Source organism: Bos javanicus, chromosome 22 (genome assembly GCF_032452875.1).
Source record: "Bos javanicus breed banteng chromosome 22, ARS-OSU_banteng_1.0, whole genome shotgun sequence".
In the NCBI taxonomy this organism is placed as follows: Eukaryota; Metazoa; Chordata; class Mammalia; order Artiodactyla; family Bovidae; genus Bos; species Bos javanicus.
The window spans coordinates 26,720,993-26,748,831 of NC_083889.1; positions in this window are offsets into that span (position 1 = coordinate 26,720,993).

The window sequence follows — 27,839 nt, forward strand, 5'->3', positions numbered from 1 at the left end:
TCAACTCATTGATAAATGGATAAATGTTGAATAACAAGGAGTACAATCACTGGATTATAAAGTAAGAGTATATATAGTTTTTTATAAAGGAGACACAGGCTCTGTCTCTGGGTTTGAAAGATCCTCTGGAGAAGAAAATGGCAACTCACTCCAGTATTCTTTCCTGGGAAATCCCATGGACAGAGGAGTCTGGCAGGCTGCAGTCTAAGGGGTCATAAGAATCAGACATGACTTAATGACTAAAGAACAACAACTAGTATTATTTTGGTGTGAATTCTGAATTAACATTCTTTTCTTCTCTAGTTAGTGTTAGTCACTCAGGCCCTTTACTCTCATGCTTTAATTGGTACATATTCTAATAAAATCTATTTTCGATTTTTTTTAAAGAAAAAATACAAGTGTCATTGGAGGTCCAAATGCAACTGAGTGAATTTTGGTAGAACATAATCTTATTTCATAGTCTCCCTCAACATGATACATACATCAATCTTGTCAATGTATCTATACACATTATCACACTGCTGCTGCTGCTGCTGCTGCTAAGTCGCTTCAGTCGTGTTGAACTCTGTGAGACCCCAGAGACGGCAGCCCACCAGGCTCTCCCGCCCCTGGGATTCTCCAGGCAAGAACACTGGAGTGGGCTGCCATCTCCTTCTCCAATTCATGAAAGTGAAAAGTGAACGTGAAGTCGCTCAGTCATGTCCGACTCGTAGCGACCCCATGGACTGCAGCCTACCAGGCTCCTCCGTCCATGGGATTTTCCAGGCAAGAGTACTGGAGTGGGGTGCCATCATATTCTTAGATAAAATTGCTATGAATCATAGCTTCATATTTTGGCTGTGATTCATGTTTAATTATATTAAGACAAGGTTTATAACCTATCTTCTCTGATAATATTGTATCATGCCTTCAAACTACTTATTGAGATTTAATTACATATGTAATTGTTTAGGATTAATGTCTGTGTTCTCAGCCTCCTCCTCCTGCTTTTTTAAATCATTTGAACACAGTACTTGGTACATGGTAGATTTGCAGAAGTTATATATAGACTTTAATGACTTTTACAAACATGTATGATACATACATCATGTATCATACATCATGTATACTTTCCTAATCAAAATGTTGAACACAGCTTCAACCCCAGAAAGTCCCATCCAGCCTCTTTTCAGTCAATCCTCATGAGCAAACTGGGAGTTCCAGAGGTAGCAATATTTATATAAGACTTTAGTTTACATAAACAAAAGCCAATCAACACAACAGTACTGAACCCTTTCTGCAATGTTTCAGCCACAGCTAATTCAAAGTCATTATTCTCTTTTGAATCCACATTTTCAAGGAAAGATAATCATTGGAAATCTGTATACAACTGAGCACATTTTGGTAGAATTTAATATAAAATGAAACTGGCTTCAAAAACTTTCCTTTTTTGTTGGGAATGAGAGTAGGTGAGAGGACAGTGGGAGCTCAGAAAACATTCATTATTGTTCAATATGCAGAGCAGCAGGGGAGGGAAATTAAAGTAGAGGAGTGGAGAGGAACAGCAGCAATACCCTGCAAATCAACAACCCTCCTTCGTGGGAGTGGAAATACCCAAGGGGAATAGAATCTTAGAGTGTCCCATCTTCCTGATCTTGCTGCACTCTGTGAGTAAATATAAAATGGCAAAGCAAATATGCTGCTAGAAATGGAGGAAAAATAGGTAAATAACTGACTGAAATAGAGCCAACCTGCTGCATTGATAAAGGGGGCTGTTCTCAGCTTTACTGGGGCTTGAAGCCTATTTGAGGTATTAGCTTCCTCATATATCATGATAAATATTTTTAGTTGAAAAACAAAGAGATTTTCCGAAAAAGGGTCAAATAGTTTATTAGGCAAAAAAAGAACAGAAATTGAGTGAAAGGAGTAGCAGTTGCTTGTCAGTGAATACAAGGTAGGCATTGCACAAAAGCCCACTTCCTTAGCTATGAATATTTAAACGTGGCAACCACATTACAAGAAAACAATGAAGCAATCTGACAATTCAGCAAGCTTCCCCACCTAAAGATTTATAAAAACAGAGAATAAGTAGAACAGGACATTTGGCAATTGCTGTTTCTGAACTGAACTGCTATTATTTCCAAAGCAAGTAATTACTCAGAAAGCAGAGACAGCAAGCAAACAATCAAAATACCACCGTGATGAACCTGTATACATAAGCTGGTTTTTTAACTGAAACATAGGGGCTATCCTGCGTGATGGAAGACAAATTTGGACCGAATAATATGAGACCCAAGTCAAGCCATTATTCCGAGTCAATCTGAAATAAACGTAAAAGTTCATTATTCATGTTTGAACAAACTTGAAGTTCTTAGTTCCAGCTGGGACCAGAAGTTGAAGAGCCAAATTAGAGAACCAAAAGACATGAGGACTTTGTGATATGCACACCTCATTTGGAAGTGTGAAACAGGAACGTTTTTATGAAAGTAAAATTAGTAATCATTTCAATTTAAGAAATGTAATGCTGCTAACCACCTGACCTGTCTCTTGAGAAACCTATATGCAGGTCAGGAAGCAACAGTTAGAACTGGACATGAAACAACAGACTGGTTCCAAATAGGAAAAGGAGTCCGTCAAGGCTGTGTATTGTCACCCTGCTTATTTAACTTATATGCAGAGCACATCATGAGAAACGTTGGACTGGAAGAAGCACAAGCTGGAATCAAGATTGCTGGGAGAGATATAAATCACCTCAGATATGCAGATGACACCACCCTTATGGCAGAAAGTGAAGAGGAACTCAAAAGCCTCTTGATGAAAGTAAAAGAGGAGAGTGAAAAAGTTGGCTTAAAGCTCAGCATTCAGAAAACGAAGATCATGGCATCTGGCCCCATCACTTCATGGCAAATAGATGGGGAAACAGTGGAAACAATGTCAGACTTTATTGTTTTGGGCTCCAAAATCACTGCAGATGATGATTGCAGCCATGAAATTAAAAGACACTTACTCCTTGGAAGGAAAGTTATGACCAACCTAGACAGCATATTGAAAAGCAGAGACATTACTTTGCCAACAAAGGTTCGTCTAGTTAAGGCTATGGTTTTTCCAGTGGTCATGTATGGATGTGAGAGTTGGACTGTGAAGAAAGCTGAGCGCTAAAGAATTGAAGCTTTTGAACTGTGGTGTTGGAGAAGACTCTTGAGAGTCCCTTGGACTGCAAGGAGATCCAACCAGTCCATTCTGAAGGAGATCAGTCCTGGGTGTTCTTTTGAAGGACTGATGCTAAAGCTGAAACTCCAATACTTTGGCCACCTCATGTGAAGAGTTGACTCATTGGAAAAGACTCTGATGCTGGGAGGGATTGGGGGAAGGAGGAGAAGGGTACGACAGAGGATGAGATGGCTGGATGGCATCACTGACTCGATGGACATGAGTTTGAGTGAACTCCGGGAGATGGTGATGGACAGGGAGGTCTGGCATGCACGGGGTCGCAAAGAGTCGGACATGACTAAGCAACTGAACTGAACTAAACTGAATGCTGCTAATTAGAAGTGAAAAATACTATCATATTTCTAATAAACTAAAGTCACCATCAAAATCAATTATATATTATTCTATACAAGCCAAGCATGACTCCAAGAAGTAACATAGCCCTTCTGTCTATCATAACTGTGTAGTTTTCTCTTGAGTCATTATATACCTAATGTCTAGTACTGAGTCCTATATATATCAGGTGATCAACAAGCACTTACCGAATAAATTGGTATTACATAAATGTATTTCACCATACTATGTTCAAACCAAGTCTTAATGATTCTTAAGAATTTTATATAGAAAATACATCAAAGTAAAGCTGGCCTCTCAGGTGGCTCAGTGCTAAAAAAATTTTCCCGCCACTGCAGGAAACATGGGTTTGATTCCTGGGAAGGGAAGATTGCCTGGAGGCAGAAAAGGCAACCCACTCCAGCATCTTGCCTGTGAAATCCCTAGGACAGAGGAGCCTGCTGGGCTCAACAAGTCAGATATGACTTAGTGACTAAACAAAAACATGACTTGGGTGCATGTGTGTGTGTGTGTGTATTTTTTCATTTGAAATAGGTGAAAAACAGCAGAAATTAAAAAAAAACTTTTTTGAATATCAGAAGTCCAAAAACGTTCCAGTTTTGAGACTGAATCATGAAAGAGACTTTGTAAACTTAGATATACACAACTTATTTCTAAAACAACATCTAGGGCAATGAAGACTGCAGTAAGTCCAAATTAGTTACAATAGTTACAATTAGTTACAATAAAGATATTAACTGTAGAGAAGATACACTCAAGTTTTGTATACCAAAGTAACATTGAAACGGTCCAAAGTTATGAATATATTCAACACAAAGATAAACAGAGTATAAACCAAAAATTGAGTTAAGAGATTACTCATTTGATTTTCTAGGAACAGCATCAGTATGTATCTAGGCATTTAGAATTTTTTCATCTTGCTCCAAATTAAGTATTATTTTAAGTTTAATAAGCATATTTAGATGTTGACTAAGATTTATGTACATATATGCTTTATTTTGTTTTGAGTATGTTAATATGTCTTCTGTCAAAAGTTTTTAAAATATAGGGAATTTTTTTCAATTTAAAAATGAATTTAAGCATGCAATAATTTTCTCTTTGTTTATATTTCTCAGACCAGAGCTTTATTAGCCACCACTCCATTATTTCTGAATTGGTTTCTCACAATCATCCTCAATTAAAAAATACATGTTTTGACGGTGTTAAGAAATTCTATTAGGAAAAAACTTTTTAACAAGTCTTTAAAAATTATTGGTACAATCTGTGTTACAAACTTTATGTAAACAAGATGTATTACAAAGCACTTTCTCATATGAGTATGCATAATCTATTAGTTTATTCCTACTGAGGGATACTTGCTGCTGCTACTGCTGCTAAGTTGCTTCAGTCGTGTCTGACTCTGTGCAACCCCATAGACAGCAGCCCACCAGGCTCCCCCGTCGTTGGGATTCTCCAGGCAAGAACACTGGAGTGGGTTGCCATTTCCTTCTCCAATGCATGAAAGTGAAAAGTCAAAGTGAAGTTGCTCAGTCATGTCGGAATCTTAGTGCCCCATGGACTGCAGCCTACCAGGCTCCTCCGTCCATGGGATTTTCCAGGCAAGAGTACTGGAGTGGGGTGCCATTGCCTTCTCCAGAGGGATACTTAGGTTGTTTTTTTTGTTTTTAAATAGTAATAATAATTATTATTAGCAATGCTGTAATTAATTAATAACTTTGTACCAAGAATGATATTCAAAATATTTAATAGTATAATTTATGTACTAGCTCAGAAGAACACATACTTTGCAACTCAGAACTATTCAGCTATAAAATAAAATAAGGTATTATAACAGAGTATACTGGCTCAATATTAGTCCTACCTTATGGATCATGGATAGATATTTTTCTAGAATAGGTCTCTAGAAGTTAAACTGCATAATCAAATTTTCTACAAAATTCTAATTTTTACATACTGCCAAACTGGGAAACAGATGGGGAAACAGTGGAAACAGTGTCAGACTTTACTTTTGGGGGCTCCAAAATCACTGCAGATGGTGAATGCAGCCATGAAATTAAAAGATGCTTACTCCTTGGAAGGAAAGTTATGACCAACCTAGACAGCATCTTAAAAAGCAGAGACGTTACTTTGCCAAAAAAAGGTCCATCTAGTCAAGGCTATGGTTTTTCCAGTGGTCATGTATGGATGTGAGAGTTGGACTGTGAAGAAAGCTGAGCGCGGAAGAATTGATACTTTTGAACTGTGGTGTTGGAGAAGACTCTTGAGAGTCCCTTGGACTGCAAGGAGGTCCAACCAGTCCATTATAAAGGAGAACAGTCCTGGGTGTTCATTGCAAGGACTGATGCTGAACTCAGCTCAAGCTCCAATACTTTGGCCACCTCATGTAAAGAGCTGACTCATTGGAAAAGACCCTGATGCTGGGAGGGATTGGGGGCAGGAGGAGAAGGGGACGACAGAGGATGAAAAGGCTGGATGGCATCACCGACTCGATGGACATGAGTCTGAGTGAACTCTGGGAGTTGGTGATGGACAGGGAGGCCATGGGGTCACAAAGAGTCGGACATGACTGAGCAACTGAATTGAACTGAACTGAAACTGCTATTTTAATTTCCATGTCCATGGTAATAAGATTAAACATTATAATATGCTTTTATTCAGTAAGTATATATTTCTTCCTCGAACAGCTTACTCATAAGCTTCATTCATTTTTTTTTTCTTTATTGGCATATCTCTATTGATCAGTAAGAGTTCTTTATATTTTCTTACTGTGTTTTACAGATGTTTTCTTCCAGGCCCTTATATTTCCTTAAACTTTGTCATTATGTTTTTTTTCTATAGAGATTGCACTACAGCTACCTTCATTTTTTAATTAAAAATGAAATATTGGTTTTTCTTGTTTAATTTTTTCATTATACAAGTGAAGAACATTATAAAGGCCTTCTCCTAAGACATATACTTAATTTTTAATACATTGTGTAAACAAATTTTTTTCTTAAAAAGTTCATTCCAAACTTCTCTTAAATCTGTTTATTTAAGTTTATAACATATTTTTGTTCACACTGTCAAACAGTTTTCCTTTTCCCAATTTTGCAATGCATTTTCTTCAGCACTTTCCAGTTTACTCTTACCTACTTTCTCTCCCTAACAAGTTCCTCATAATTTCTAGTCTTAGTGTCTTTCAGAATCATAGTGGATATATTTTATCTATTTTCCTTGAATTCTAATTTTTTTGGCTAGAGTTAAGTAGCTCTCTGCTCAGTCCATTATCTTGATCTAATCTCTCTTAGGTTTGCAAAAATATCTTTGAATACAGAAAGTAAACACCAATTGGTAAGAATATCCACATCCAGGAACTATCTAAATGAAACACTGCAAGGTGTAGAATTAAGAAGTGTGATTTCTCCATGAGGCAGATTAAACATGGGAAGAGTAAGGGCAGCACTAAAGAGAGAAAATGGAGAGGAAAAGCCTGGAGGAGCCAACAATCTGTGAAGCAAGGATGACGTTGAATAAGAAAGAAGGAAGATTAAATAAAAGAATCCTTAACTGTGTGCAATTTCAAAAAACCTTGGCAAGGCTTTCGGGGAGTCCTGGAGCCATCAGAGGGTTCCCGCATCTCCTAAGAATGGATAGGCTTTGGTACCCCTGTGTGCTCACTCACTCACTGTCTATAGCCCATGTGGCACGAAGCTTTATTACGAGCTTGGATTTGGGAGATACTTCAGTCCATAGACTAAAATTTTTGTAACTGGACGTCTGATAGGCACGTTCTCATAGCTACCAAGGTGATATGTACTTTTTCCATGCTTTATTGAGAGTTACCTTGTTTGAACTTTACCAATTTTTATTGTAAGTATGTTTTTACTTATTTGTGGTGGTGGTTTACTCGGTAAGTCATGTCCTACTGTTGTGACCCTATGGACTTGTAGCCTGCCAGGCTCCTCTGACCATGGGATTCTCCAGACAAGAACAGTGGAGTGGGTTGCCATTTCCTTCTCCAGGGGATCTTCCCTACCCAGGAATCGAGCCTGGGTCTCCTGTGTCGCAGGCAGATTCTTTACCGACTGAGCTATGAGCATATAACTTTTAATGGCAGGCATTGACAATATATTTTGAACAATACCTGCAGGCTCTTGGCCATTCATTTTATTGTAAAAATACATTATTATTACAAATTTAAAATAATAATAATAATCTTATTCTTATCACTTTATTTGATGGAAATGTTGATGGGATAGTAGAAAACCCTCAATTGTATGTTATTTCTAAATACTGAGAGAACAAAAAGGCATCTTTAATTTTTGCCATTAATATGCTACATGAATATAAGCTTTTCAATTCGTTCAGTAAATATATCAAAGATGAATAAACAAACAAAGTACACATATAAAACAGCATACAGGCCAGTAACACTCAGGATTAGTAGCTTTTCTAAAATTTCCAAACACTAATTTTATAATTGTCAAAGAATGTTTGTAAACATTTCCATCAAGTTTTTCTGTTTTCATAATTTTCTATTCATCATAAGTAGTTCTTTGCTCTTATGGGTAAAATTAAATTATTACTAATTTATTTAGGCATACTTAATTAGTTTTTAATTTTCAGTTAAGGCTTCATTTCCTCTCATACTCTTATATTCTTTTCTAAAACTTCTATAAATTCTGGTTTTTATTATTATGCTTTTATGAGATACATATGATATTCTAGGTACAGTCTGTTCAACAGTGGAGACAGGCAGACAATTGCCTCTCCTTTTTGTTCATGACACAATGCCTTTTCAACCCTAAATCACACAGAAATTTTTAACTGGCAGTACAGACTTCAAATACACATTAATTTGCTATCCACAATCACTTTTCTCTTCACTTCTATCTCCTTTGGATGGTTAGACATTGTAGGAAAATCTAACATACTTTCATTATTCCTCATTGAGCTTATCCTGCTTAACAAATGCCAGTCTGTACAGTTAGCAACATGTTTGTGGAATCTGAATTTGCATTCTCTACCTTAACTCTTGCTTGTAATTTAAAGCAGTATTAATATATTTATGAAAATAATATAGTTAAGTATATAGGTGGTTTTGCCATCAGTAAATAAATGCATGTGGAATTAATATGATTAACACAGGGATATTTTTCTCAACTTAACCTTTAATAAAAATGTGATATTACATGTTATGTGGCATAACTTATACTGATAACTTACTTAAGTATATCTTATACCAAATAGTAATTAACTTTTAAAAGTAACATTCACTCATTAAACAAACCAGAATATATAAAAATCACACACAAACATACACATAAAAGAAAAATGAAAAAAACTAAATCCAAAAATATTTACATACATATGTCTGTATGTGTGCCTATATATATGTACGGAAGAACTATACAAAAAGATCTTCATGATCCAGATAACCATGATGGTGTGATCACTCACCTAGAGACAGACATCCTGGAATGGGAAGTCATGTGGGCCTTAGGAAGCATCACTACGAACAAAGCTAGTGGAGGTGATAGAATTCCAATTGAGCTATTTCAAATCCTAAAAGATGATGCTGTGAAAGTGCTGCACTCAATATAACAGCAAATTTGGAAAACTCAGCAGTGGCCACAGGACTGGAAAGGTCAGTTTTCACTCCAATCACAAAGAAAGGTAATGCAAAGAATGCTCAAACTACCGTACAATTGCACTCATCTCACACGCTAGTAAAGTGAAAGTGAAAGTCGCTCAGTCATGTCCAACTCTTTGCGACCTCATGGACTTTACAGTCCACAAAATTCTCCAGGCCGGAATACTGGAGTGGGTAGCCTTTCCCTTCTCCAGGGATCTTCCCAACCCAGGGATTGAACCTAGGTCTCCCACACTGCAGGCAGGTTCTGTACCAGCTGAGCCACAAGAGAAGCCCCACACTAGTAAAGTAATGCTCAAAATTCTTCAAGCCAGGCTTCAACAATACGTGAACTGTGAACTTCCAGATGTTCCAGCTGGGTTTAGAAAAGGTAGAGGAACCAGAGATCAAATGGCCAACATCTACTGGATCATCCAAAAAATAAGAGAGTTCCAGAAAAACATCTATTTCTGCTTTATTGACTACGCCAATGCCTTTGACTGTATGGATCACAATAAACTGTGGAAAATTCTGAAAGAGATGGGAATACCAGACCACCTGACCTGCCTCTTGAGAAATCTGTATGCAGGTGAGGAAGCAACAGTTAGAACTGGACATGGAACAACAGACTGGTTCCAAATTGGGAAAGGAGTACATCAAGGCTGTATACTGTCACCCTGCTAATTTAACTTACATGCAGAGTTCAGTTCAGTTCAGTCACTCAGTCATGTCTGACTCTTTGCGACCCCATGAATCACAGCACACCAGGCCTCCCTGTCCATCACCAACTCCCGGAGTTCACTCAAACTCATGTCCATCGAGTTGATGATGCCATCCAGCCATCTCATCCTCTGTTGTCCCCTTCTCCTCCTGCCCCCAATCCCTCCCAGCAACAGAGTCTGTTCCAATGAGTCAACGCTTCGCAGGAGGTGGTCAAAGTATTGGCGTTTCAGCTTCAGCATCAGTCCTTCCAATGAACACCCAGGACTTATCTCCTTTAGAATGGACTAGTTGGCCCTCCTTGCAGAGGTTATTGCTATGGTTTTCCAGTGGTCATGTATGGATGTGACAGTTGGACTGTGAAGAAAACTGAGCACTTACCACAGTACTCTTGCCTGGAAAATCCCATGGATGGAGGAGCCTGGAAGGCTGCAGTCCATGGGGTCGCAGAGGGTCGGACATGACTGAGCGACTTCACTTTCACTTTTCACTTTCATGCATTGGAGAAGGAAATGGCAACCCACTCCAGTGTTCTTGCCTGGAGAATCCCAGGGACGGGGGAGCCTGGTGGGCTGCCGTCTATGGGGTCACACAAAGTCAGACACGACTGAAGTGACTCAGCAGCAGCACTCCTTGGAAGGAAAGTTATGACCAACCTAGATAGCATATTGAAAAGCAGAGATCATGGCATCTGGTCCCATCACTTCATGGCAAATAGAGGGGGAAACAGTGGAACCTGTGAGAAATTTTATTTTTGGGGGGTCCAAAATCACTGCAGATGGTGACTACAGCCATGAAATTAAAAGATGTTTGCTCCTTGGAAGAAAAGTTCTGACCAACCTAGACACATGTTAAAAGTCAGGGACATTACTTTGCCCACAAAGGTCTATCTAGTCAAAGCTATGGTTTTTCCAGTAGTCATGTTTGGATGTGAGAGTTGGACTATAAGGAAAGCTGAGCGCCAAAGAACAGATGCTTTTGAACTGTGGTGTTAGAGAAGACTCTTGAGAGTCTCTTGGATTGCAAGGAGGTCCAATCAGTCCATCCTAAAGGAAGTCCGGAATATTCATTGGAAGAACTGATGCTGAAGCTGAAACTCAAATACTTTGGCCACCCAGTGTGAAGAACTGACTCATTGGAAAAGACCCTGATGCTGGGAAAGATTGAAGGCAGGAGGATAAGGGGACGACAGAGGATTAGATGGTTGGATGGCATCACCAACTCAATGGACATGAATTTGTGTAAACTCTGGAAGTTGGTGATGGACAAGGAGGGCTGACATGCTAGAGTCCATGGGATCACAAAGAATTGGACTCGACTGAGTGACTGAACTGAACTAAGCCACATGTTTAAATGCTATATATATATATATATACACACACATACACACACACACACACATATGTATAAATCCTGTGAGCTGCAACTACTGAGCCCGTGTGCTGCAACCACTGAAACCTGTGTGCACTGAAACCATGCTTTGCAACAAGAGAAGCCATACAATGAAAAGCTCACACGCTGCAACAAAGACCCAGTGCAGCAAAAATTTAGAAAAAAAAATTGTATCACATAACTGGTATGGAGTAGAGAGAGTAATCCAAGCTTCTCACTCCGAACTCTCTTCTTTCACTGGAGGTTACAAACTGCACCTTCTATTTCACTTGTAGACAGGTTTTTTTGACTGGTGGTATTTCCTAACAAATCAAATTATATGATAAGATTTAGATATTTAAAAATGAAAATCTTGGAAAAAGTGAGAAAATCTAGCAACTATGGATCCAAGTTTCTTAAAACAGCTCTGATTTAAGTAGCCCCTACCAACTTTGGGAGAGATACGCCTTCCTGAGTACATGGCTGTCCCCGTCAGTCTTATTTGATTCAGTTGTGTCACATCTCTAGCCACGGCAGACATTTGAGTGTTTAACTTGTGTACTGTTCCAGGTGGCTTCCCTGCTATATTAAACTGGAGATCAACTTAAGAAGGATACATAACTTTATAACATGATTCAGACCATCAACTCACTTTCCAACTGGTTTCATGGTGGTAGGATTTTTGTAAGGGTCCTGCTTCTAAAGTGTTTCAGGATTGAATCAATACAGTGTCTGTTGACTGTTCACTAAATACATTTATTCTGTGAGTGGAATCTAAACTACTCTTATTAGATAGAGTACCTTTTATGCTATACTAAATGAAGTTTAAAATCACTGTTATCCCAAAGCAAAAACACAAGAATTTTCCAGTTCTGCCCCTATGGATATTCAATTGCTCTTCTCTTGGTTCCTATTTTTTTTCTTCTTTTTTCTTTATAATTAGGTATGATTACAGCATCTCTGCACCTGATCCTTTGTCATTACAAACGTGTATTGCTTAAACTATTTGTTTCTCAACATCCTTGTTGCATAGGAGAGATCACTCTCTCACCAGGAGTGAGTAAGGAGAAGCTAAGTGAATCACAGAACTTAATGTCTTCCTTGCTGAACACTCCAATGGTGACCCTATGGTTCATTTCTCAGACTCTCCCCTCTTCAGAGTCTCTGAGGATTGACTTCCCAGAAGTTATTCATATCCTCTTCAGTTTTCACCCGTAATAGAGGCAAAAATGTTAATTCCTTGCACCTAGGATTGATTTTATGACATAATTCTAGGTAATGATTTGTAAACAGTATTTTCTGGATGAAGTTTCTAATAAATGTACCTTATAACAGTTATAATGTCTAAAATTTAAAAAGTGGATCATAACAAGTGTTGTCAGGGATGTGGAGCTATGGAACTCAGAGATTTAGTGGAAGTATAAATTAGTAAAACTTCCTAGAAAAAACTCTTAGGTAGCATATACTAATGTTTAGCACTAAGTATGAATTAGACCTTCCACTCCTAGCTATACCCCCAACAGAAATGCATATGTCTAATTACCAAAAACAAATAAAAATGCCCAAGACTATTTATAGCACAATTCATAGTAGTCCAATACAGAAAACATCCCAAATGTGCATTAACAGTGAAATAGATAAATAATGAATAATTATAAAATAGAATACTGTACTACAGTGAGAATGAACAAACTACAACTATACCCAATACTGAGGATGCATATCACAGCCATAACATTTAGCAAAAGATGTCAGCCATAAAAGAGTATAACTGTATAATTCCGTTTACATAAAGTTCAAAACTATGAAAACCTATGCTATGCAGTTAGAAGTCAAGACAGTGACCACCATTGTCGACAGTGGAAAGGCAGATCTTTGTAGGGGCTGGTAAGCTTTAACTCTTAACCTGGAGGTTTGGTTACACAAGAGCAATCAGTCTATGAACATTCAACTGTCGGTACTTAAACTGAAAATGTACTGGCTTGGCCAAAATGTTATTTCAGGTTTTTCATATCATAGGAAAACTCGAACAAACTTTTTGGCCAACCAAATACATTATACTTGAAGTTGAAGTTTACTGAAACAGAGAAAGAGGAGGAAAAAGAGAGGAAGCCAGAGAGAGCTGAGAGTGAGGGAGAAGGGGACCTTGGCTGGCTGAGTCCTTTTTTCTCTCTGGTCCTATTAGCCTATTTCCAGTTGAAATACAAATGTGAGTTATGGATGTGTAACAGTCATAAAGAGACCATGAGGGTGAAACCTGTAAACCAAAGAGACCAATATGCAAAGACAGATAAAGTGCCCAGGGTCTCTGATCTCTGATGATAACACTGAACAACTGTGCCAACTCTGGACACTGATATCCGGACTTCCTGTTGCCTGAGACAAATTAACTCTACCCTTTTTGATGTTATCTGTCAGATATTTTTCTTGGCTGCTTTCACGTCCAGTTCCAATCACTATTACACAGTTTTCTTCTAATTTTTAGCAATCTTCGAGTTAACAGTCTGATCACATGTAAATTTAACCCAGACCACTAAACCCTATTTTAGAGTCTCATAGTCCAAGAGAGACTCTAATGGTGGAAAATGCTTACACTTAAATTCAAAATAAGGTGCAAAGACAAACTGGTTTTGGTTCAAGACAACAGAGAAGGATCCGGGGTTCACCTGCCCCCATGGACACACTGAATCTGTAGCAATTTATAGAACAGCTTCCTCTAGGGAAAAAAACCTAAAAACCAAGCAACTCCCCTGTCTCTAGGAAATAAGAGAAGGCCCACATCAGAGTGAGTAGAAGAGGCTGGGACACAGCTGCCACCATAAACTCCATCTGCTGCACAGTGACTCAGATAGGAGGGGACTCAAAACCCAAATTTCTCCCTGATAAAGAAGCAGCTTGAACCCCACAGTAGACACCCCAACTTTTAAGACCTGCACCTGAGAGATGAGCCCTCCAAAACTGAAAACTAACCGGGCTCAGGTACATGAGACCCACAAGGTTATGACCATCAGAGAAAGGCTCTCAAAGGGCTGGCATGATGGGATTCACCTGCCTTTGGGCCCCGAAAGAGGTTGTACATCCAGAGGCGGCAAACTTGCTGCGAAGGAAGCTCATCCCCTCTTAAAGCCCAGCCCGAGGCTCAGGCCTCCCAGGAGTCCATAGCCAACCTGCTGCTGGTGGCCACCATCTTCGTATCTCCCTCTGTCCGTGGGCACCATCTTCTATTTTTTTTTTTTTTCGTCTGGGCACAATCTACATACCCACTTTCTGCTTCCTTCCAGTCAGCAGAGGCCGTCTTTGTGCTCTGGCTGGCGGGCGCCATCTTCCTTTTTTCTTTTCTTTTCCAGGCAGTTGCTGTCTGTCCAGCCCCTGGGCGCTGTCTTCCCACTCTCCTCTGACTGCGCACAAGTGTCTGGTTTTAGCGCGGGCCGCCCAGGAGACGCTCTTTGAACCCCGGGGCCCTGGAGGCTGAGGGGACTCATGTTCCCAAGTCTCGCGGGACTGTAACAACCTGAGACACGGTTCTGGGAAGGCTGACCCGGTGGAGCGCAGTGAAGACAGCGGACTGAGACCCTCTCCATCTTTCTGTGAAAGAGGCCTGTTTGTTTATCCTCAAAGCTGCAGTCTGAGGGGAGTCTTCTGATTAAACAGGTGTTAAGGATGACTGTGATCCTTTCCAGAGACCTCAGAGGCTATCTTCGGCTCAGCCACACCTGCACACTGGAGCGCCTCTGTCTTTTCCGGAAGCTTGTGTTCCCGGGTCCCAGGGGACAGTAACCAACGGAGACAGTTTTCATTAGGCTCCCCCATTCCAGGGCTTGGCCACAGAAAGCTGAATAAATAAAAGGTGCCGCGTCTTTCTGAGAAGGAGGCTTGTTTGGCTTGTGAGGTGCTCCCTCAAGGGCAGCTCACGCTTGGTCCCCGTGCAGAGGCTGTGCACAGACGCCCCTCAGGGAACTGAGTCACCATCTTGGTGCCAACCAGCCCCCACACGGGAACTTCTAAACTCGTCTGGAGCCCCAAGATTTGCTGCTGCCGCACAGGAAACACCTCTAGATGGTCTGGCTCTGGCAGCCTCTGTACCCTGCCGGCGCCACAGGACCATGTCTATGTGCTTCTTCTAGAAGGGCAGCCACCTGAAGCCGGGCTTCCTGTCAGCCCCAGTCAGGTGCCCACCGAGATCCCCCTTCAGGATGCTGACAGGTCTGGTCTCAGCCTCACCCAATGGGAGCCGGGAAGAATAAAATAGACTGTGGGCCAGTCACAAAGGCTAAGAGACGGACCAAGAGACGGAGTTGGACTGCAGGATAAGGTCCATCTGCCTGAGGCTCTCCTTCCAGAGCGGGAAGGTGGCTACTTCATCCAATGCATGGAAACCATCCCCGAGAGTCAAATAACATGAAGAAATAGAGGAATATGTTCCAAAGGAAGGAACAAGATAAAACCTAAAGAAACAAGCTTAATAAAAAGGTATAGTTTATTTTTTGTTCTTGTTATTCATGCTTTAATAATTGGCAAAAATGTCTGATATTTTTGGTAAAAACACAATATGCTCATGTTTGCTGACAGACTAGATTCTGTTTTGCGTTCTCCGCCCAGCTTTGATGTGCCTTTTCGACTCTCTTCCACTTACCTGAAATATCATGCGTTATGATCAGTTGTTTCAATCTAGTTCCTAAGGTCTTTGAATATACGCACCTAGTTTTAATCCTAACACAGTTTTACAAAGAAAAGATATATAACATATATATTTGCTGCATGTTACATGACTGTATTAGGAGTCTATTTTATAAACATTTTTCTTTAATATTTATTTGTTTTAATTTTGGCTGCGTCAGGTCTTAACTTTCAGTGTACATACTTCTCTGTAGTTGTGTTGTGTGTGCTCCAAGGCACTTGGGCTCTGTAGTTTCCCTAAGGAAACTTATTTCCCCAACCAGGAATCGAACCTATGTCCCCTGCATTGGAAAGTTGTTTCTTTTTTTTTAATTAATTAATTATTGGGGCTGCACTAGTCTTCATTGTTGCATGGGCTTTCTCTCTAGTTGCTGTGAGTAAGGGCTACCTTTAGTTGTGGTGTGTGGGTTTCTCATTATGGCCACTTCTCTTGTTACAAAGCACAGGCTCAAGGGTAGTGGGCTTCAGTAATTATAGTGCACAGTCTTTGTTGCTCTGTGGCCTATGGGGTCTTCCTGGAATAGGGATCGGACCTGCAGCCCCTGAATTGGCAGATTCTTTACCACTGAGCCACCTGGGAAGTCCCAGGTGCAAATTTTACAGCTGCAGCATATATGACGTGTGTAGTGGCTCTTTCTCATTTTTTGGTATTGATTATTAATTCCCTTTTTTTCTTTCACAAGAATCTGTGAAGTTTTTCTATGAAAAGCAAGTTAATAAATATTTTCAGCTTTGCAGGCCAAGTGGTTTAGGCCCTATTAACTTTACCCTTGGAGCAAAAGAGCAGCCACAGATGTTTCATATGCAAACAGGGACAGTTATGCTCTAATAAAATTTATTTACAAGAATTCTGGTGGTTCAGTGGTTAAGGCTTTTTGTTTTCACTACTGAGGTCCTGCGTTCAATCCCTGGTCAGGGAACCAAGATCCTGGCAAGCCACCTGGCCTGCCTGCCCCAAAAAAATATTTACCAAAAAAAAAAAAAAAGCAACTATCTAGATTGGCCATGGGTCACAGTTTACCAAACCTTGTGTTTGAACTTGTAAATAAAACTTTAGCTGCTTATTCTTACTAATGAAGCTAAAGAGATCAGAAATTTTTTTTATTCCATTCTCTAAGAAATGGAAAGGGTTGAGATTATAGAATTGTTACCAGAGTTCATCTAGACTTTGAATCTGGAGCAAGTAATGCAAGGAATTAAAGAAAGTGGGAAGCCCTTCAATGTAACAGTGGGGTGTAATGATCAGATTTTTCCAGCCTTAACAACATTATAGTGTTCTGGGCTTCTCATGTTTCTGAAACTTTGATCGTTTTTAATTTTATTTTTATCTTCTGGCTGTGTAGCATGTGGGATCTTTGTTACCGAACGAGGGATTAAATCTGCCCCCTCTGCATTGGAAGGTGGAGTCTTAACAAGTGGACCTCTAGTGAATTCTTTCTAATCCTTTCTTCCTGGTACATTCAGGCTTTCTCTAGTTGTGATACTCAGGCTTCTTAATGTGGCGGCAGTGAGGTGGCATCTCTTGTTGCCAAGCATGGGCTTTAGAATGTGTGGGCTTCAGTAGTTGTGGTACAAGGGCTAACTTTGTTCTGTGGCATGTGGGATCCTTCCACACTAGGGATCAAATTAGGGTTCCCTGCATTGGCAGGCAGATTCTTAACCATTGGACTACCAGGGAAGTCCCTCTGATCCCTTTTAAATGACGTTGTCATCTTTAGAATACAGATTTTGTATAAAATCTAAATTCTCAGAGTCTCTTGAAAAATTAAGAAAATCATAAGACCCTTACTACTGGCTGATCCATTTAGACTAAGCATGAGTTTCCATTCCCAATCACACCCTACCACCTTCCCCATTATGAGACTTAGTATCACTTGCCATTCTGCATCAAGTATATGCTATTATTTTTCTTAACCTGGAGTTCTTTGCTCATTTATGTTCCTTGCCTAGTATGTGTATAAATCTTCAAGTTCATCTGTTGAAATAGGTCATCACAGTATACATTTTTTTTTTAAGATAATGCCATGTTTAAAACTGGGTTTCCCTGGTGGCGCAGTTGGTAAAGAATCTGCCTGCAATGTGGGAGATCTGGGTTCAGTCCCTGGTTTGGGAAGATCCCCTGGAGGAGGGCACGGCAACCCACTCTAGTATCCTTGCCTGGAGAATCCCCATGGACAGAGGAGCCTTGGGGACTATAGTCCCTGCAGTCACAAAGAGTCAGATAGGACTGAGCAATTTTCACTTTCACTTTTCTTTCATGTTTAAAACATTCTTGTCAGAATATGATTCAATAAGTAGTTTTCTTAATCCAAGTTAAACACAGAAGTCCAGAAATTAAGGTAAATCGTACTATATACACTCTGAACATGTGAATTATCTCATCCCACACACTCTGAGTAGGGGCATAATGGCTTTTGCTTTAACCATAAAACAATGGACTTTAATAGTTTCCCTGGTAGCTCAGCTGGTTAAGAATCTGCCTGCAATGCAGGAGACCCTGGTTCAATTCCTGGGGAGGGAAGATCCGCTGGAGAAGCAATAGGCTACCCACTCCAGTATTCTGGCATGGAGAATTCCATGGACTGTCCATGGGATCGTAAAGAGCAGGGCAGAACTGAGCAACTTTCACTTCACTTTAATAGTTTAGGGATAAATAGCTCCACTCCTTTGTCTCCCCTACCCATTTCTCCCAACTTTCTCAAAAATTTTGGTTAACCATCACATTGCTTAGTTTTCAATTTGAATCTTATGTTTCTGGATACAAATGCAATAATCTTAATCCTACCTGAAGTAACAAAATACTGTTAGACAGAGCACAGTATTAGGCAAATATTTTCTTCTCTATTCTCTATGTTTTCCTCTTGAGGAGGAGCTCCCTTCATGTAACAAAATTGGCCCTTCCCTTCCCTTTCCCTCTCTTTGTCCTAGAGGAGGACAAATTAATTTTAATTTTCTGTTTTGAGGGTTGTGAAGAAAAATGTGGGAACATGCATACCAGTCCCACCCTTCCTGGGAGTAGGACTTTCCTCGGAAAGTTTTTGGTCTTTCCTACTCTGCTGTTCTGCGAGTTTACAAGGGACAGCGTGGGATGGTCAACTCCTGTTTCTGGGAGGAAAATCAGCCTAAGCCAAGGGTTCTGTATTAGAAATCTCATTTTCCTACAAACTTAAAACACATTTTCCAATATCAATTAGCCATTTAAGAAAGGAGATATTTTGACCCCCATCTCCGTAACACCTTTGTCTTATCTTAAAATACATTCAGAAGCCAGGCAAAAAGGGTGGGTCATGTAACTGGGCACCCTTAGGATTACCATCACATGTGAGTAACAAATTGTTATCAAAGGTGTTATTTGGAGGGCATATCCCTTCACATTTTTCAATATTAATCACTTTGATCAACAGGATTTGATTAAATCCTGACCCAAGTGATGAATGCAAATGTGTCTGTTGTTAAGATTGCCTCCATGAATCAAAATACTGCTGATAAGACCAGTTTAAGAACTTCTTCTGTATTTTGGAACTCATCAGGCTGAGTATCAGCAGGCGCAGGAGAATCCAGGCCAACCTATGAGAGGGAAGGTCATTAGAGAAAGGGGGATTTGCTGCACTTTAGACTTCACCCTGGACAGGCTTACCAGGGGCCCTGTCTGCACTGTTCAGAACGCAACCAAACAAACACGTTCACTGTTCAGCCTTGCTTTTCTGATTTCAACAATCCTTCTTGTAGGAACTTACCAAGAGTGCAAAGATTATGTACAACTATGTTCCCTTCATTGTTTATAATAACTCTCCCAGGCCCACCAAAAAGAAAAGTCTGGAAACCAGTCAATGGAGGGTAGGTTAAAATAAAGTATTTGTTGTTGTTTAGTCACTAAGTTGTGTGTAACTCTTCATGATCCCATGGACTGCAGCATGCCAGGTAAAGTATGGTGTTTCCATATGATGAATCATTACATAGTCATTAAAGAGAATCATAGCAGTCTATATTTATTGGTAAGAATTCCATGACATATAGCTGAACAAAAACTAAGAAGAGGGTATGAAATAGCAAGTACAGAGCAACCTCACCTGCATATATTTATTTATATGTACCTGTGTAAAGTTTTTGGAAGGATTGTCATCAGAATGCTAATGGTTGGTTTCTGGGTACTGGGATTTGAAGTGATTTTATCAAACTTTTTCTATATTGCTCTAAAATAAATGGGGTTGCTTCCATGAGAATCCATTGCTCTGTATTTATATTGTCAGCTCTCTGATGATAACTATTTAGGGGCATCAGTTTTCTGGTTACAAGATCATTAGTCTTTTCAGAAAACAGCATAATTGAACTACATTTTGTTTTATTCCTAAGTACCATGGCATTTAGTTTTTAAGGAGCTATGTGTGATTTCTGGTCACTAGAGCAGTTATTTAAGGCTCTCAGTTTGAAAATAGCATGAGTATATCACAATACCTCTTTCATTAAAACAGGCAAAAGGGACAATTTGGTTACACATATCCTCAAAGCCATCTTGTATCTAACATACTTTAGAGTGCTCTGGGAGCTATCATCAGAAATTCATCTCTTTCCAGCTAATAGCCCTTTCATACTGCTTTTCTTGCCAACGAACAGATTCTTTTCTCATTCCCATATCACATTTTTAAAATTGATTTTTCACACTTTGCCCTCTGGAAGTAGATTTTGGTGATTTATATGGATACTAAGAATTAGCAGTTAGCATGCATTTCATTCATGGTCCTTAAAAATCATAATTATCTAATGCATGATATAGAATACATATCACCAAATGCTAGGCTATTAATAAGAGGAATGGGTTGTTGCAAATTACAGAATAATTTTATCATACATTTTGAAGTGCAAGTTTATGTTTTAAATATTAAAAAAAAAACAAAAACGGAAGGCAAAATAACATTACTTAACAGAAAAAAAAGAGAGGAATGAATTTTTTATTGTTTGGAAGAGATTGTTGAGTAAGTTTTCAAGTAACATATACTCTGAAAAAGTATATATAACAAAATAGACTAATCCAGAAGGGAAGAGAAATGTGTAGTTCATGTGACATTCTAAAATAATAACCTCTTTTTTATTTTATATTCCAATTATATAATCAAAATGTGAAAAATAATATAAATAAGCTAATTTTAGAGATTCTAGGTGTATCACTAATTTAAAAATCTGATTCAAAATAACGTTCTTATATTTTTTCCAGCATTCTTTAAAATATGTAATTATTTTCTGTTTCTAAACTTGAAGTTAGGGTAAAAATGTAGTGCCCCCTCCACTGTTATTGATTCCTGTCATTTTCATTTTTTAAAAATAGCTCAGGAATTCTTAAAATCTTATTTTTCCTAAGCCACAGTAAATTTGTCATGCATATCTTATCTTATTTCAAAGGGGTAAATGCAAAACTCTAATGATTCACGAAAATTGTTTGAAAGCATGACACAGGTGTAGATTCTTAATAAGACTACTAGAAGACTAATAGAAATCTTTGCCACAGGTCTCTCAACAAATACACTTTGTTGATTCACAAAATTTTTCAGAATTCCTTGCATGCATATTATTAACAACTTAACAGATAGCTTTGTGCAAGGGGTTGGTGGAGGGGAGTGACTGCCTTGGAACTGCTACCCATAGTACATATTTACAAAGCTGCCAACTTGGCATTGATTTTTATAGACTGAATACAAACAAGAAATTCAAAGCCTATCTTCTTCCTCTGCAGGCAAATATTTTCAATTGAAAAGTTGGCCAGTATATCCAAGTAAAATGAGATGTATGCAGTGTTTTACTGCATTATATGGTAATCCTTTCACAACAATAAAAAGATCTACAATAGAAGAAATCACAGATTTTGAAAATTTTCTTTAATTATATACCTTATGTCATTTTTATGTACACCACATTATAAACCAGTCTATATATTACAGAAATTGTATACTTCAAACTTATGAGTAAACATACTTAGTTCTACAAATTCCATTTTACAGTAGTAATAAATGCCTACATAATTTACTGAGTATATATGAAGTAAGTAAACACCAAAGAAGTCACTTAAAATCCTCCATTCAAACCTATAATTTTAAAAGACTGCAGTTACCTATTAATATTCTTATCTTAATTCAATTTTTGCTCTAGGAAATTGAATGAGAGAGTAGATGGTCTTATGAGCTTTTTCTCCTTGGCCAGAACCGTCATATACAACACACATACAAAAATCAACTCCCAGTACCATCTGTAAGAAAACAGCTTAGGGAGAGCTAAAAAGTTTTAATTTCCCACTGCCACTATCAAGCTGCAGCTGTAGGAGCAACCCTGAGCCTTTGTGAAACTACTCAGCTTGCTTTTGTTTCCAGGCATTGGCAGAGCCTACTCTTCAAGGGAGGTGAATCTAGTATCATAAATGTGAAGTGCTGTTTTATGGATCTCTCCTGCCTTTAAGCAAGATTAGGAATCAACAAGCATTCATATATGCTAAGAGATATAACAGACTGGAGTTGCCACATGGTGCATCGCCACAGATTTTACACACCTACTCTAAGAATTTATCAACCAAACAATATGTGGGAATTTGCTTTATAATTTAATTCTAAAGGATATTTAACAGAGGGTTTGCTGCTGCTTCTCCCTTATGCCTAGCATACAATCTGTTGGCAAGTCTGGTAGGTTTTACCTCTAAAATAACTTCTCCCTGCTTTCACTACTACAGTATTAGAAATTTTGAAATCACTCCCTGTATTAGTTTGCTAGGGCCACTGTAACAAAGTACCACAGATGGGTGGCTTAAAATACAGAAATTAACTTTCTCACAGTTGATGAGGTCAAGAAATCCAAGATCAGGGTGTTAGGAGGCTTGGTTCCTTCCTCTCTCTTTGACTTTCAGATAGACACCTTCTCACTGTGTCCTCCAGAGAAGGCAATGGCACCCCACTCCAGTACTCTTGCCTGGAAAATCCCATGGACAGAGGAGCCTGGTGGGCTGCAGTCCATGGGGTCGTGAAGAGTCAGACACGACTGAGTGACTTCACTTTCACTTTTCACTTTCATGTATTGGAGAAGGAAATGGCACCCCACTCCGGTGTTCTTGCCTGGAGAATCCCAGGGATGGGGGAGCCTGGTGGGCTGCCATCTATGGGGTTGCACAGAGTCGGACACGACTGAAGCAACTTAGCAGCAGCAGCAGCAGCAGCAGCACTGTGTCCTCACATGTCTTTCCTCTGTGCACATAGGCCTCTGATGTACCTTTTTACCTGTCCAAAATTCCTCTTCATAAAAAACACCTGTCAGGTTGGATTGAGAGGCACCTTAACAGCCTTTTGACATAAGCATCTCTTGAAAGGCTCTTATCATTAAATACAGTCACATTGTAAGGACATAGGGTTATGCTTCAATATACAAATTTTGAGGAAACAAAATTCTGCCCTAAACACTCCTCAATATTCTCCTTAATCTAAATTCCTCTTACAAACATATTCTCCTTCTGTCAAACACATTCATGACCACATCATTATCTTACCAATTATCTTTCAATGAATTCCACTCTTTTCAAAGAAAAGTGTCAGTCGCTCAGTCGTATCTGACTCTTTGCAACCCTATGGACTGTAGCCCGCCAGGGCCTCTGTCCATGAGATTCTCCAGACAAGAATGCTGGAGTGGGTTGCCATTTCCTCCCCCAGGGATCTTCCCAACCTAGGGATCAAACCTGGGTCTCCTGCATTGAAGGCAGATTCTTTACCACCTGAGCCACGAATAAAGCCTACTATTTCCAAAGAGAGGTTCAAATGTATAGCTTGACACCTCATATCCTTCTATTTCCAGCCTACCTTTGCAACCATAATATCATCTTTACATCTGATCTGCCAAACAACTACAAGAATTGGTCTAATTTCTACCCTGGCAGAAACATCTAGTCTCATGATTTTGCTTATCACTGCTCCCTACTCAAATGCTAACTCCTCGACCAAATATGTCTTAGCCCTTCTTTATAGGGGATATCCTCAGAGAACATCTCTACCCCTGTTGTTTGGGAACAGCCTCCAGTATCTGTAATATCACTCAAAATCCCACAGGTGTTTGTGGAATGGCTGTTCCCTAGCTCCTGATATATGCAGTTAGGGTGGGCTGACCATAGACCTTATCACCTCAGGTATTGGCACATGACTGAAGTCTTGCCAGTGATTGTATTCCAACTCTCAGGCTATAGATATTATTCAAAGAAAACACATTTATCTAATGAGCACGAAACCTAGGACTTCTGCTAGGACACTAGAGAACAAGAACTCTTTTAATTGAAGTTGTAAAATTAGCAAAAATAAACCTGGGCTCTTGCCACTTTGTCACTCAAGTGGGATAAATAAAAATAATTTAAACCCTGGAAATAGTTTGGTTGAACCACAGAGCATCAGTAATACAGAGAAATTTTAAATGCTACTAGAGGGAATATATTATTTAGAAAGATATGACAATTAGACTAACAGCAGACTTCTCATAGGAACAATAGACATAGGAGGCTTATTTCATCAAACAAAAGAAAAAAAAAATAACTGTCTAGAACTTTTTTCTACCAGCTAAAGCAGGAGTAGAGAATAAAGTTAAGAACTTGTCATGTACATAATAGTTCTTAAAGTTAAGAACTTGTCATGCAACCACAGACCTAAAAGAAATAACTACTAAAGGATGTACTTTATTCAGAGGAAGTGATCCATAAGTTAAAGGAAAGAATGAGAGATAAAATAGTAACAAAAAAAGTAATTCAGTAATATATGTTCTTAAGTCTACTTAATGTGCAACTTAAGTTATATATAGGGGCTTCCCTTGTGGCTCAGACTGTAAAGAATCTGCCTGAAAGTAGGGGAGACCCTGGTTCTATCCCTGGGTTGGGAAGATGCCCTGGAGAAGGGAATTGCTACCTACTCCAGTATTCTTGTCTGGAGAATTCAGTAAAGTATTTTCAGTCAAGTATGAACATATGGGAGTTAAGTGAAGTATAAAGTATGTTCTGTAAAGTATGAACATAAAGTATGTTCTGTAAGGTAATTCAGTGATGTATGTTCATAAGTCTAATTACTGTGCAACTAAAGTTACATGTATTGATACCAGGGATGGTAATCATGGGACGATCACTTTGAATTAATGCTTGCTAAGATATAATATTTCCAATGACTCATTGGAAAATATCCTGATGCTGTGAAAGATTGAAGGCAGTAGGAGAAGGGGATAACAGAGGATGAGATGGTTGGATGGCATCACCGACTCAATGGACATGAGTTTGAGCCAGCTCCGGGAGTTGGTGATGGACAGGGAAGCCTGGCATTCTGCAGTCCATGGGTTTGCAAACAGTCAGACATGATGAGTGACTGAACTGAACTGAAGGTATAATGTTATGCCTCCAAATGAACTAGTCAATTTATAATAATCGTGTTTCTGAATATGAATTATTAACAATGAAATTTTCATATATTGCTGTGTTAACTGATATTTACAGCTACTTGAGAAAACTGACAATATTCTACTAACACTAAGTCTATACATACTCTATGATCTAGCAATTTCTATCTAAGATAAATTGACACATGTTTTTAAAATATAGAACAGTCTTATGGACTCTGTGGGAGAGGGAGAGGGTGGGAAGATTTGGGAGAATGGCATTGAAACATGTAAAATATCATGTAGGAAACGAGTTGCCAGTCCAGGTTCGATGCATGATGCTGGATGCTTGGGGCTGGTGCACTGGGACGGCCCAGAGGGATGGTATGGGGAGGGAGGAGGGAGGAGGATTCGGGATGGAGAACACATGTATACCTGTGGCGGATTCGTTTTGATATTTGGCAAAACTAATACAATTATGTAAAGTTTAAAAATAAAATAAAATTAGAAAAAAATATAAAAGAACAATAATGTCTGGAGAAACACTATTTTTTATTTATTTGTTTTTTAATTTGAGTGCAAGGGCTTTAAAATATTGTGTTGTTTTCTGTCGTACAATGTGAATTGGCTATAGGTATACATATATGACCTCCCTCCTAAGCCTCCCTGCCACCCTCCCATCCTCCCCAGGTCATCACAGAGCACTGAGCTGAGCTCCCCGTGCTAAACAGCAGGTTCCCCAATTCCCACTACCTAGCTATTTTACACATGCTAGTACATGTATGTCAGTGCTACTCTCTCAATCTGTTCTACCCTCTCCTTCCTCTACTATGTCCACAAGTCCATTCTGCATGTCTGCAACTCTATTCCTGTCCTGCAGATAGATTCATCAGTGCCATTTTTCTAGATTTGATATGTATGCATTAGAATATGACATTTGTTTTCTCTTTCTGACTTCACTCTGTCTGACAGATTCTAGGTTCATCCTCATCACTACAAATGACCCAGTTTCAGTCCATTGTATAGTTGAGGAATATTCCTCTGTAAATATGTACCACATCTTCTTTATCCATTCATCTGTCAGCGGGCATTTAGGTTGCGTCCATGTCCTGGCTATTGTAAAATATTGCTGCGATAAACATTGGGGTACATGCGTATGTATATATGGAGCACATAATTTTGAATTATGGCTTTCTCAGAGAATAAGCCCAGTAGTGGTATTGCTGGGTCATATGGCAGTTTTAGTTTTAGTTTTTTATGGAACTTCTGTACTGTTTTCCACAGTAGTTGTGTCAATTTGCATTCTCATCCACAGTGCAAGAGAGTTCCCTTTTCTCCCCAACCTCTCTAGCATTTATTGTTTGTAGTTATTTTTGTTGATAACTGGTCATTCTGACCGTGTGAGGTGATACATCATTGTAGTTTTGATTTGCATTTCTCTAATAATGAGCAACTTTCCCTGGTGGCTCAGTGGTAAAGAATCTGCCTGCCAATGCAGGAGACATTGGTCTGGGAAGATCCTATGGAGAAGGAAATGGCAACCCACTCTAGTATTCTTGCCTGAAAAATCTCCATGGACAGAGGAACCTGGTGGGGTACAGTCCAAGGATTCACAAAGAGCTGGACACAACTGAGAGCCTGAGCAGCAACAACAACAATAATGAGCAATGCTGAGCATCTGTGGTATGGTTGTTGGTCATCTGTGTGTCTTCTGTGGAGAAATGTCTGTTTAGGTCTCCCACCCATTTTTTATTGGGTTGTTCGTTTTATTTTTTATATTAAGCTGAATGAGATGCTTTTATATTTTGGAGATTAATCCTATGTCAGTTGCTTCATTTGCAAATATTTTTCTCCCATTCTGGAGGTGTCTTTTCATCGTGTTTATTGTTTCCTTTGCTTTGCTAAAGCTTTTAGGTTTATTTAACTCCCATTTGTTTATTTTTGTTTTTATTTTTGTTACTCTAGGAGGTGGGTCAAAAAGGATAATAAAGTGTTCTGCCTATGTTTTCCTCTAAGAAAAACACTATTTATTTTTAAAAAATCCAAGTAAACCTAAGTCCATCCATAGGTAAATGAATAAATTGTGCTATATTTGTATAATTATTACACATGTGTGAGAATAAATGAATTAATAATGAACATAATAGTGTGGATGAATCTCATAGATACTATGTTAAATGACAGAAATCAAACAGTAAAGAGCACACACTAGAAGACTATTTGTACAGAGTTTAAGGATAGCTAAAACTAATTATGTCCCAACCATATTAACTTTAAGGGGCAGGTAGAAACTGGAAGAGAACACAAAATAGCTTCTGGTGTTCTACATGCTAAGTCGCTTCAGTGGTGTCTGATTCTTTGCAACCCTATGGACTGTAGCCTGCTAGGCTCCTCCGTCCATGGGCATTCTCCAGGCAAGAATACTGGAGTGGATTGCCATGTCCTGGGGAATCTTCCTAACGCAGGGATCAAACCCGTGTCTCTTAGATCTCCTGCATTAACAGGCAAATTCTTTACCATTAGTGCCACATAGACCCTAGTGTTCTAG